Consider the following 12,849-nt stretch of genomic DNA (forward strand, 5'->3'; position numbering starts at 1 on the left):
ACAGATATGGAGGACCACCTAAGCCTAATTGGGCTTTTGATCTACAGTAAATGACTCTGTAATGTCAAAGTGAAAGCAGATCTCTGTAAAGTGAACTAAGTGAATTACAAATATAAAGCACAGCACAGTCACTCACATAAGTATTCAGCCCCTTTAATATGACACCCCTACATCATCACAGGGGCAGCCGATTGGTTTTCAAAGTCCCAGAATGAGAGGTCAGTGGAGGTCACCTGTCTGGGTATTCATTTGATTGTGGTCTAAATGTACCGGCATTGTGGTGAGTCAGTATGGTGGGCTAACCTATGCATACTGAAGACAAAAAGAGCAACTCCATGAAAAGGGGATTGAAATGCACAGGTCAGGGGATTGTGATGAGAAAACATGAGGTCAGGTCAGGTTGGGGAGCATGCAGTGGTACAGAGCGTTGCTGCACCCACCACACCACGAAACAGCTAGGGATCATGGTTGGCAACACCTCAGGCAGACACGCGGTTCCAGTCCCACCCAACAGGCCAAGCCCCATTGGCTCCCTGATAGTGTTGACTCTTCCAGGGATGGTCCTCCTGAGGGCTTTCCCCTGTCCCCTGTCCCCTTCATAATACGAGCAGCATTCCTGTGGGCAGCTGCAGCAGAGCTACTCCCTCAAAGAGCAGAAAGGAGTCCTATCTGTCGTCTCAGCGCTACGTGAAATTTTTTTTTTATGGTGGCTGGAGTGCCAATCCTACCACCATCCTCCATGATTTCCCTGGAAATTGAAGGATGCAGTTTTACGTCATACCCAGGACAATGTTTGTTGTGTTGAATGAGCGTTTGCACATGGAGTCCCGAATGAGGCACATTACCTGCATTGTGAGGGAGCGTCTATTACGGTACTATGGCCATGTGGCACGATTCCCCGAGGGTGATGTGGCTCACCGGACCCTCATTGTTGAGCACCCAAGCGGCCGGACCAGGCCAAGGGGAGTCCCAAGTAATACCTGATAGAGGGTCATTTCTGGAGGGTGGGATTGGACAGTGTGTCTGCCTGGGGGTTTGCCAACCAGGATCCCGAGCTGTTTCATGAGTTACAAACCAGAACGCATATTAAGATCTCAAGATGCCGGTCTGTTTATGATTCCAAGGATTAATAAAATAACAGCGGGAGGTCGAGCTTTTAGTTACAGGGCCCCTAAACTGTGAAATGGTCTGCCTGCTACTATAAGAAATGCCCCTTCGGTCTCAGCTTTCAAATCCCAGCTGAAGACTCACAACTTCAGTTTAGCACACCCTGACTAGAGCTGCTGATTAACTGTACAGACTGCATCTCTGTTGTTAGTCATTAGCACTAAAACATAAGTAACATGATTATAAGTTAGAATTTGTTACTAACCCTCCCCTATTCTGTTTCTCTTCTTGGTACTCAAATGTGGCACTTGGTGCCACTGCCCACGTGCCAAGTTGTTTTGCCTGCCTAAGGTAAAGTCATCTCTGATGGAGGATCGCAGGTATCGCCGGGTAGAGGGATCCTTTCATCGGATTGGCTGGTCCAGCACTGACTCTGCTGTGGAATGGCCAACTGGGGGAGGCAGCTTTATGGCCGATGTCTCCAGGACTCTGAACACATCCAAATCATATTATGTGATATCATCTACTGTTGAATTCTGCTCTCTACTTGTAATATTTCTATTCAACTTTTATATTGTCTTGAGGATTACTTGTGTTCTGTTCTGTGTATTGTATTGACCCCTTTTTTTGACACCCACTGTACGCCCAACCTACCTGGAAAGGGGTCTCTCTTTGAACTTCCTTTCCCAAGGTTTCTTCCATTTTTTTCCCTACTAGGGTTTTTTTTTGGGAGTTTTTCCCTATCTTCTTAGAGAGTCAAGGCTGGGGGTCTGTCAAAAGGCATGACCTGTTCAAACCCATTGCAGCACTTCTTATGTGATTTTGGGCTATACAAAAATAAATTGTATTGTATTGTATTGTATTGTTTCGTTGTGTGGTGGGTGCAGCAACGCACTTTACCAGTGCATTCTCCCCAACCTGAACCTGAACCTGACAGGCTAAGATTCATTTAGCAAGAGAGGAGAACAATGTATAGACAAGATCTTTGGATAAGATAACAGTCCAACAAAGTCTTTGGAAGTTTCTGATGAGTTTTTCAAAACAATGTGGATCTGTAGTCAGGTTGTCTGGGACAATCCGAGAGATACAAACAGTCCTCATATCTGGCCATAAAACTCTTGTCTCTATTTGTTGTAATGTGTTACATTTGAACATGAGTTTAAGTTCCCATTCTTTTCTCTCTTGCTGTGTTCTGAAGTTGCCCATAAGCACTGGGAATTTAAAGTTCCTCTCACAATGTCCAGGGCTGTTGAATTTCATGTTTAATGTGAAACCCGTGTAAGTTCATTCTAAGTGGTGTTCCCCAGGACTCTGCCTTGCGTCCCCTTCTCTTTATTATTTATCTTCTGCCCCTTGGTCATACTGTATCTTTAGGAAATTTGATATTCATTTTCACTGTTATGGTCTGTCTGTCTACTAAGCCTGATTCCACTTTTCCACCTTCTTCCATCTCTGACTGTCTGCAGGAAGTTAAATTATGGCTGTCTGCTAATTTTCTTAAATTAAATAGTGATAAAACGGAGGTTCTTCTGGAAGGAACTAAATCTGTTTTAGATAAATATGATAATATTTCCTTGACTATTGATAATTGCCTAATCTCTTCTTCCTCCCAGGATAAGAGCTTAGGTGTTATTCTCGATAGTACCTTAAAATTCAAGGTGCATATTACCGTATATACTTGTGTATAAGTTGGGCCTTGAAACCTAAAAAATCGATCATAAAATCAGACCCCAACTTATATGCCCGTTCAAAAATACGACACTTAATTTTTTTTTTTTTTACATCTTCTTACTTCCTTCAGTCTCGCCATCAGTTTCTCAGACACATCGAATTTTGTTGCAGCAGCGCAGTTACCAATTTCTTTTGCCACTTCAACGACTTTAAATTTAAAACCAGCTTCATATTTTCTTCTGATCGAACGCTCCATCATAGATAAGGGATGCTCTTACGATAAAGGTGTATGAAAGTGTGATATACAAAAAACACATAACATTGCAAACGTCGCTTCGGAATCGTTCGGGTATTACCGTGTGGTCACGTAGGCACAATACATAGAGAAAAAGGCAGTGTGCTCCGTGGTTACTCTCTCAGTTGGGCGTTAACATATCGTAATCTCTTGGACCAATAACGTGAATTTTCCGCATTCGACTTATACGACCAACATTATAAAATACCGGAAATTATACGGTAAAATCAAGCCCTGACTTATCCACGGGAGAACTTAAACGTGAGTATATACGGTAATAACGTTACTCAATCTGCATAGTTCCATTTACGTCATATCAGCCGTTTACGCCCTTCTCTTTCAGCTACAAGTCACTGCTATTCTTGTTCATGCTCTGGTGACGTCTCGTATTGATTATTGCAATCCTGTCCTTTCTGGTCTTCCTCACAAACTCCTTCACAAACTTCAGTTGGTTCAGATTGCCACCTTCCATTTCAACGCATTACTCCTGTCCTTCAGCAGCTTCACTGGCTCCCTGTTAAACATCACATCGATTTTTAGATTCTGCTTATTACTTACAAGATCTCTTGCACCTCCTTATCTTTCTGATCTTCTTCACATCTCCATTCCTTCCGGTATCCTTAGATCTTCCTGCTCTTTCAATCTTATTATCCCTCCTGCTCACTTGACTACCATGGGGTTTAGAGCTTTCAGTCGAGTGGCCCGTCACCTCTGGAACTCTCACCCACAAGACATTCATAAAATCGACTCTCTTCCTCATCTTAAAACACATCTTTTTAAACTGGCTTATTCTGTTTGATAATTTTAGCTGTTAAATTTAAATTCAGTTTTTTTATTGTATTTATTCTGGTTTTATTGTACTGTAATATTTTATTAATTTTATGTTGTGACTGTCATTATTAATGTGCTCTGTAAGGTGTCCTTGTGTGCTTTGAAAGATGCCTATAAATAAAATAAATGATTATTATTATTCTTTGGCGGATTGTTTGTCCAGTTTCTCCTGCTCAGAGTGCAGTGTTGGGACATTTCCTACAGAGAATTAGGTAGACCCCATTCGATAATCTACAGGAAAACGATCCCGTTATGCGATGTTCTAGTCAGCAGTGTGGTATAACTACACATTCTGTATCATAAATGTCAGGACACATTGACATCTTTTCTGTAGGCAGGGAGATGTGCCATTTTCTGTTGGTTCACTTAGGGAGCTTTGGACAATTAGTTGCTGGTTCAGGTTTGATGGTTGAGGCAGAACTTCTGCATTTTCCCCAGTTGATTCTGGGGTTTGTCAGGGGTCTGTTCTGCTCCTACGCTGTTCAATGCTTGTATGGACTGGGTGTTGGTCAGGGTTGTGGGGTCCAGCGGCTGTGGGGCATCTGTTGGTGAAGAGAGATTCACTGATCTTCACTTTCCTGATGATGCTATGATCTTCACAGAGTCAATGGAGGCTCTGATCTGGGCTCTGAGTGAAGAGTCTGAGTGTCTGTGCTTGCAAGTGTCCTGATAAAAACCAAGAGCCAGGCCTTTAATGACCTCTTGGGCACGGCAATCAGCAGTTCTTTTATAATTTTTCGAAGTGCTTCAAGAAGTGGGTTATAGGTGACAACAAGGGGGTTGCACTTCTTGTCTTTGTTTTTTTATTCCAGAAGGTTGTCTCTGGGTATGGCAGTAGCTCAGCTAATCTGAGTGTCTGTTGTTTTGGGGGCATAACCTTGTCTGATGAAGTAAGTAAGACATGCAGAATTTCTAGATGATACCTTATGGTCCTCTGGATGGAATGGCAGGTGGAGTTGCGTATTACCGGCTGTAAGAAAGGCGCTATAGTGCACCCGACCCGGCACAGACTTGACACGGGAGGCACATGTAAAATAAAAAGACTTTTATTTTTCTTGAGCTGGAGGGCACGTCTTCCCCGTAATCCCTCCAGCCACAACACAGTCCCAAGCACTAATCACTGAGTCACCACACTCCTCTCTTCCACCACCATTCCTCCTCCACATCTTTGTCCTCCTTCCACCTGACTCTGGCCACCGAGTGGAGGTTGCTGGCTCCCTTTTATCAGGCACCCGGAAGTGCCCCAGGTGGTTGATTAGTGACATCTGGCTACACTTCCGGGTAAGGTGAAACCAGTGCCCAAAAGGGGCCAGCCGCTCCTGTTGCAGCACCCCCTGGTGGCGCCTGCGGAACCCCACAGAGCTGTACAGAACTCCAATCCCCATGAAGCCCTGGGGGAGTCTGAGGCACCACTGCAACCCAGGGAGGCTGCCATCTAGCATCTAGGGGGAGATACTGGGCTTCCCACCCTTGTCCCCCTGGCAGATGTGGTGAAGGGGCGTCCCGGCCAGGCATGGGCCCCGGCCATCTGTCACACAGCATAACACTGATAAGAGAAAATACTGGGCACGATCACTTGCTCACCTACTGCATCCTGGCTCTGAGGGTTCTCATGGAGTGCAAACACGAATATGAGCAGAGTTTCTTTGCAGCCTTTGTTGATTTTTGTAAAGCATTTGACTCGAGTTGCCCTGTGGGACATCCTGAGACTTCACTGGATCCCCTTAAGTTTGCTGGATATCATAACCTATGGTATGATAACCTTGTTTGATGAAATCTTGTCTAAGCAAATAAGACATGTAGGATTTCTAGATGATACCTTATGGTCCTCTGGATGGAATGACGGGTAGAGTTGCAATTCACCGGCATAGCACTGAAAAGATGAAACATTGGGCAGGATGATAGGGTCTATTGAGGGGGTGTATAGACAGGAGAGGTATGGGCCCGGCACCAATTCATGGGGCACCGCCATGCTTGCCTGGTTCACAATGGACGTCTCCTTTTGCCAGGACAAATGGTCAGACCTGCCCAAGAGGTTGGACTCAAACCACCTGTGATGCCAAGGTCAGAGAAGGTGGCAAGGAGAATCTGATGGCTGAAGGCAGAGGAGTGAACAAGAAGATGTTTTGTTTGACTTCAGCTTGGCTCTCTTCTTTGATGCTTTTCTCTGGTTCTGTTTTGGGTAGGAAAAAAGGTTTTTTTATGATTTCCTGGTTATGACTACCAAGTCGCATTTCTCTCCCGGTCTTGTTTTACTTATCCTTGTGGCGTTCCATCTCTGCTGCGGCACAACATAAAGGTGAGTGAAGGTGTTACCAGTAAAATGGAGTTTGCCAGCCTCCTACTCACCTTTGAAAAACAGAAATCTTAGGTACGCGACAGTGGGGCCGTGTGTGCCATTAGCCAGTCTTCAATATTCCAGCTTTGGATGCAGGGTGGCCAGAGCCACAGCCATAGATGAGCCTCTCCGTCACGCTGGCGTGCCCGTCCATGGCAGACATCTTAGTAGTTCACAGATCTGTTTCCAGTTATAGTAATAATATTCTTCATTTCAGAATAAGCGGCTCCCCATTTCCCTGTTGCCTTGTGCTTCTGTCTTTTCAGCGGCAGCGATTCAGCAGATAGAAACGACGTATGACAGGACCGTGCAAAAGAATAACTTAAAAATGAGCCATTGATTCATCTTGCAGTGAGTCGAGGTTGACAGCCAACAGGGTTGCTTTAGAAATGAAAATGAACAGAAACAGAAAAGAAACAAACAAATAAATAAATAAAGCTACCTGACAGGCGTCCTAGTGATCCAAGTAGATATTAGCCGGAGCCTTTTTTTAAACCAATAAACAAAGTGTGCTTTGCCGCTATTGAACGCCTCCACAGGGACTGATTTACTATTTTAGTTCCCTTTTCCCACAAGGCTAAATCTCAAGTTTCATTTTTCATTTCATTTAACCCGGCGCATCCTGGGTTCGGTGTCTTAGTTGCGCATTTTCAATCAACAAATCAATTGGAAGAGTTTCTTTTAAATTTATGTCTAAAGTTAGTTTTATTTCATACCTCAGGTTGAAGGAAATGTGCAACTGGAAGCTCTCACTCATTTCTCCGATGTCTTTTAGTGAAAGCTAACTGTGACAAGAAACTACAGGATGTGAACAGAGAGACAAAGCCGAACATGGGGGTGCAGCCTGGTATAGGAGCAGCTGTCGGCAAGAAAGACGATACAAGAGAATTAAAGGGGCCTCCATTTCCAGCAAAAGGCATCAAACACCATCATGAAGGAAATACGCACTCTGTAGGAAACTGAAGGTGATTGTCATGTGCAAAGCGGGCTTGGTGACAGTGGAGATAAAGAAGAAATATGTGAGAACTCGTGTGACAGAAACAAGAAATGAGAGAAGGGTCAACGACTATCTATCTATCTATCTATCTATCTATCTATCTATCTATCTATCTATCTATCTATCTATCTATCTATCTATCTATCTATCTATCTATCTATCTATCTATCTATCTATCTATCTATCTATCTATCTATCTATCTATCTATCTATCTGTTGTGACTAAGGAACAGACTGTATGGCACCAAAAAGAAAGCTGGGGCACCAGCTGGATGACTGCATTTAATCAATAAATCAAAAAACATAACCAAACAGTAGCCAGGGTACATAATACAATACACTACAATACAGTTTATTTTTGTATAGCCCAAAACCACGCAAGAAGTGCCGCAATGGGCTTTAACAGGCCCTGCCTCTTGACAGCCTCCCAGCCTTGACTCTCTAAGAAGACAAGAAAAACCCATGTAGGGAAAAAATGGAAGAAACCTTGGAAAGGCAGTTCAAAAAGAGACACCTTTCCGGGTAGGCTGGGTGTGCAGTGGGTGCCGAAAAGAAGGGGGTCAAAACAACACAATACATAGAACAGAAGAGAACAAATCCTCAATACAGTATAAAAATAAAAATTTTACAAGTATGGAGCAGAATTTAACAGTAGATGATATCACACAATATGATTTGGATTTGTTTAGAGTCCTGGAGACCTCTTTCATCAAACTGCCTCCCCCAATTGGCCATTCCACAGCTGAAACAGCGCTGGGCCAGCCAATCGGATGAAAGACCCCCTCTACCCCACGATTCCTGTGATCCTTCATCAGGGATGACTTTACCTTAGGCAGGCAAAACAACTTGGCAGGTGGGCCATGTCACCAAATGCCACATTTGAGTATCAAGAAGAGAAACAAAATAGGTGAGGGTTAGTATCCAATTATAACTATCATGTTACTTATGGTTTAGTACTAATGACTAACAACTGAGATGCAGTCTGTACAGTTAATCAGCAGCTCTAGTCAGGGTGTGCTAAACTGAAGTTGTGAGTCTTCAGCCGGGATTTGAAAGCTGAGACCGAAGGGGCATCTCTTACAGTAGCAGGCAGACCATTCCACAGTTTAGGGGCCCTGTAACTGAAAGCTTGACCTCCCGCTGTTATTTTATTAATCCTTGGAATCATAAACAGACCGGCATCTTGAGATCTTAATGTGCGCTCTGGTTTGTAAGTCATGATAAGTTCAGACAAGTAAGCCGGACCTCCGCCATTTAATGCTTTATATGTTAAAAGAAGGATTTTGAAATCTGCCCTAAACTTAACCGGGAGCCAGTGTAAGGATTTAAGAACTGGAGTTATGTGTTTGTATTTTCTTGTTCTTGTAGTAATTCTTACAGCCGCATTTTGGATTAACTGGAGGCTGTATAACGAACAGTTTGAACATCCAGTGAACACTGCATTGCAGTAGTCAATCCTACTAGAAATAAATGCATGAATTAATTTCTCAGAATCCTGTTTATTTAGAAAGCGCCTTAATTTCCCAACATTTTTAAGATGGAAGAAACCTGATTTGGACAACTTTGTAATATTCACTTTAAATGACATGCTAGAGTCAAAGATAACTCCTAGATTGCGGGCTGATTCAGTAAAATTAATGGTGATTCCAACTGAGTTAAATGATGACAAAATATTGTTGTGATCAGCATCATTCCCTCCAACAATTAACATCTCCGTTTTACTGGCGTTTAAAGACAAGTAGTTCTCATCCATCCACTCCTTTAATTCACTAACACAACTAATTAAAGACAACATCGGAGAAACTTCATTTGATCTAAAAGAAAAGTATAACTGGGTGTCATCTGCATACGAGTGAAAATTAACATTATGTTTCCTAATGAGAGATCCCAGTGGAAGCAAGTAAAGTGACAACATTAAAGGTCCGAGTACTGAGCCCTGCGGGACACCATATTGAACTTCTGTGTATAATGATGGAGTCCTGTCAGCACATTTCTGTACGTATTGGAATCAATTTGATAAATAAGAACTAAACCAAGCGAGCACAGTGCCTGTAAGGCCAACATCATTTTCCAGCCTGTGCAGCAAAATAGAATGGTCAATGGTGTCAAATGCTGTGCTTAAGTCTAACAACATAATTACAGTGGAGTTTCCTTCATCAGAGGATATCAGAATGTCATTTACAATCCGTGTTAGTGCCGTTTTTGTATTATGACCAGTGCGGAAACCAGACTGGAATCTCTCAAATAAATTGTAATGCGTAAGGTGTGACTGAAGCAGACTGGCGACTACTTTTTCTAGTATTTTAGAGAGAAAGGGTAAATTTGAAATAGGCCTATAATTATTTAGTATGTGTGGGTCTAGGTCTGACTTTTAAAGTAATGACACTTTTAGTGCATCAGGTACTGTGCCATGTAATAATGAACTATTGATAATGTTTAGAATAGGCGCTGCAAGAACATCCATTGCACCTTTTACTAGTTTTGTTGGCACTGGATCTAGGGAACAAGTAGTGGGTTTCATTTTAAAAATTAAAGTTAAGACTTTCTGCTCAGTTACAGGATTAAAATTACTAAAGTGCCGAATGCAATGTGAGGCAGGGTCTGCTAAGCTAGTATGCGGTTTGTACTGTGATGCTGAGATTTGGGATCTTATATTTTTGATTTTCTCATTGAAGAAGTTCATAAAGTCTGTACTGGTAATATCTGTTGGTATTTTGCACTGTAGATCTGAATTCCCATTTGTTAATTTAGCAACTGTTCTAAACAGTACCCGAGGATTTTTATTATTGCTATCTATTATTGTAGAATAGTATTCTGAGCGAGCTTTAAAGAGAGCTTTTTTATATTTTTTAACACTCTCTGTCCATGCAGTTTGAAAGACATGTAGCTTTGTTGTTCTCCATCTGCGCTCCAGTTTTCGACACTCTAATTTATGAGCTCGTGTGTTTTCATTAAACCAGGAAGAGTTTCTTTGTGCTTTGATCACTTTTGTTTTAAGGGGAGCCACTGCATCCAGAGCATCTCTCAAAGAAACATTATAATGTGATGTCAGCTGATCTAAATTGTTTTCCACATTTACATTTGATGTTAACTGATCTAAATGGTTTGAATTACAATCTAGATGTCGCACTGTCTTTGTTTTAATCTGTGAGTGCATTGGCAAGGGCAGGACTAAATCAAATGTAATTAAGTAGTGATCGGAAATAACTTAATTCAATGGAACAATATTTAAATTTTGAATTTTAACTTTGTAAGTTATAATTAAATCTAAAGTGTGGTTATAATTATGAGTTGGACCTATGACAATCTGACAAAATCCTACTGAATTTAACAAATAAGTTAAACATTTGATAAAAATGTCAGTTTCCATCATCAATTTGTACATTAAAATCCCCCATCAATACTACGTGATCATAATTTATAGCCAAATCAGATAAAAGGTTGCTAAATTCAGTCATGAACAATGAATATGGACCTGGTGGTCTGTAGACTAGCACTATAATTGTGTTGGAATCTGTTTTAATATTTAAAATGAATGCCTCAAAGGATGTAAAGTCGCCTAAATTTTTAGACATGATTTTGTTACAATGAATTATTCCAAGGCCTCCTCCTCGACCAGAATCTCTAGAATTATGAAGGAATGAGTATCCATCTGGTGATGCCTCAGCTAGGGGAACAGTGTCACATTTACCAGGTTTTAGTGAAAAGACAAAGATCAGATTTTGTACTTAATATAATATCATTAACCAAAAGAGCTTTACTGCCAAGAGAGCGAATGTTCAATAAGCAGCATTTAAAACTGCATTTAAAACATAAGAGAGGTGGCTTGGCTCAGCCTCACACAATCGCTTAAGAATAGTCCTGCTCTGTCCTCGTTGAAGGTTTTGGTTCAAATGAATGCTGTCTTCTTGGTGACGCCCATTCTTATGGTGTCTGAGGTTAAAGGTGAAAGGGGTGGGGCCAACTCTGGGTGATGTGATCAGCATTAGGCTTTCTCAGTTATGTTCTTGTTGGAACTACAGTGGAAAGAGAAGACACAATTAGCACCTCAATTAGCATCTATTATATAGTGCCGTTCATATCTATCTATCTATCTATCTATCTATCTATCTATCTATCTATCTATCTATCTATCTATCTATCTATCTATCTATCTATCTGTCTGTCTGTCTGTCTGTCTGTCTGTCTGTCTGTCTGTCTGTCTGTCTGTCTGTCTGTCACTTATACAGTGCCTTTCATATCTATCTATCTATCTATCTATCTATCTATCTATCTATCTATCTATCTATCTATCTATCTATCTATCTATCTATCTATCTATCTATCTATCTATCTATCTATCTATCATAAATCTTTACCCTGACAGAATATAAATCATAGTAATCATAGACTAATTTCAACAGTCAAACAGAAGAGCTTACAGCCACCCAGCATGACTATCATAAGTTCAGTTTAGTCAAAGTACAGTGAAATCTCCAATGGATTCTTCACACTTTGTCACCTCCATTTGTGATAATCTGTCCTCTTGCTTTTTGCCTCCTTCTATTTTCGAGGTGTCTCCCTGTCTGCACTCCTGTGAATTGCCTTGTCTACTTAGCTGTCACTTTCCTCCATGGAGTGAAAAGGCCGTTCAGTTTTTCCAGGTCAAGGGCATAGGCAGCCTTTCTGCTCTTTTCAGATGTTTATGGCGGCTCATGTTAACTTTCTTCTTATTTAGCTGCCTCCTTTTTCATTATTAATAACTTAAATGACTTGTGTCACTTGTGTGCTGGACATTCAAGAAAATCTCTGGATGGACAAGCAGTTTTTGAGATCTGCCCTTCTCCCTCATTAACTACTACTACTACTATTGCTAAAACTAATATTACTAATATCACTCCATTGTTAATTTCCATTATTACAATACAATTAATGGATCAAACTACATAGAAAAAGACATAAAGATAAAATTGGGCTTTCAGACCAAAGTCAGATTAGTGGTCTACGCTCCTAGTCTGTTGACGGTTAGGAGACATGAGCCTGTGGTGGAGCTGGTGAGTTGAGCGTCTGTCTAAAGTAATAACCAGTGAAGAACCCCCTCACATGGTTGGTCACCTCTATAATCTGAAATTGTCACTCTGATCTTTATCTGTTGTGTCTGGGTGCGAGGATGACAGTTCAGGACAGCAAAGAAGGTTTTAGGGGGTCGGCTGCTTGAATTCACCTGATGATGAGAAAACAAAAAAAAAAAAAGAATGTGAGTACGTCGCACTCATGGCTTGTGTCCCCTCAGCAGGGAATTGAAATGCAATTAGAAGGAGAGGGTTTGTCTTTCTCAGTGAAATCTGCGTACATATTATTATCACTATTAGGTGTTTATGATTTTCACTTATTTATGTTGTTCACTCAAGTATTTATTTTAGTGTTTTTCAACAGATGTAAGCGGTTCCCCTTTAAAGTCTGAAGATGTAAATGTACTGTACGTGTAGACAGTTTTGAGGAGTCGCATCACTGCTCATCATAAGCAGACGTGCATAATAATAATAATAATAATAATAATAATAATAAATGGGCGTCACGGTGGTGCAATGGTAGCACTACTGCCTCTCAGTTAGGAGACCTGGGTTCGCT

This window comes from Erpetoichthys calabaricus, chromosome 8 (genome assembly GCF_900747795.2).
Source record: "Erpetoichthys calabaricus chromosome 8, fErpCal1.3, whole genome shotgun sequence".
NCBI lineage: Eukaryota > Metazoa > Chordata > Cladistia > Polypteriformes > Polypteridae > Erpetoichthys > Erpetoichthys calabaricus.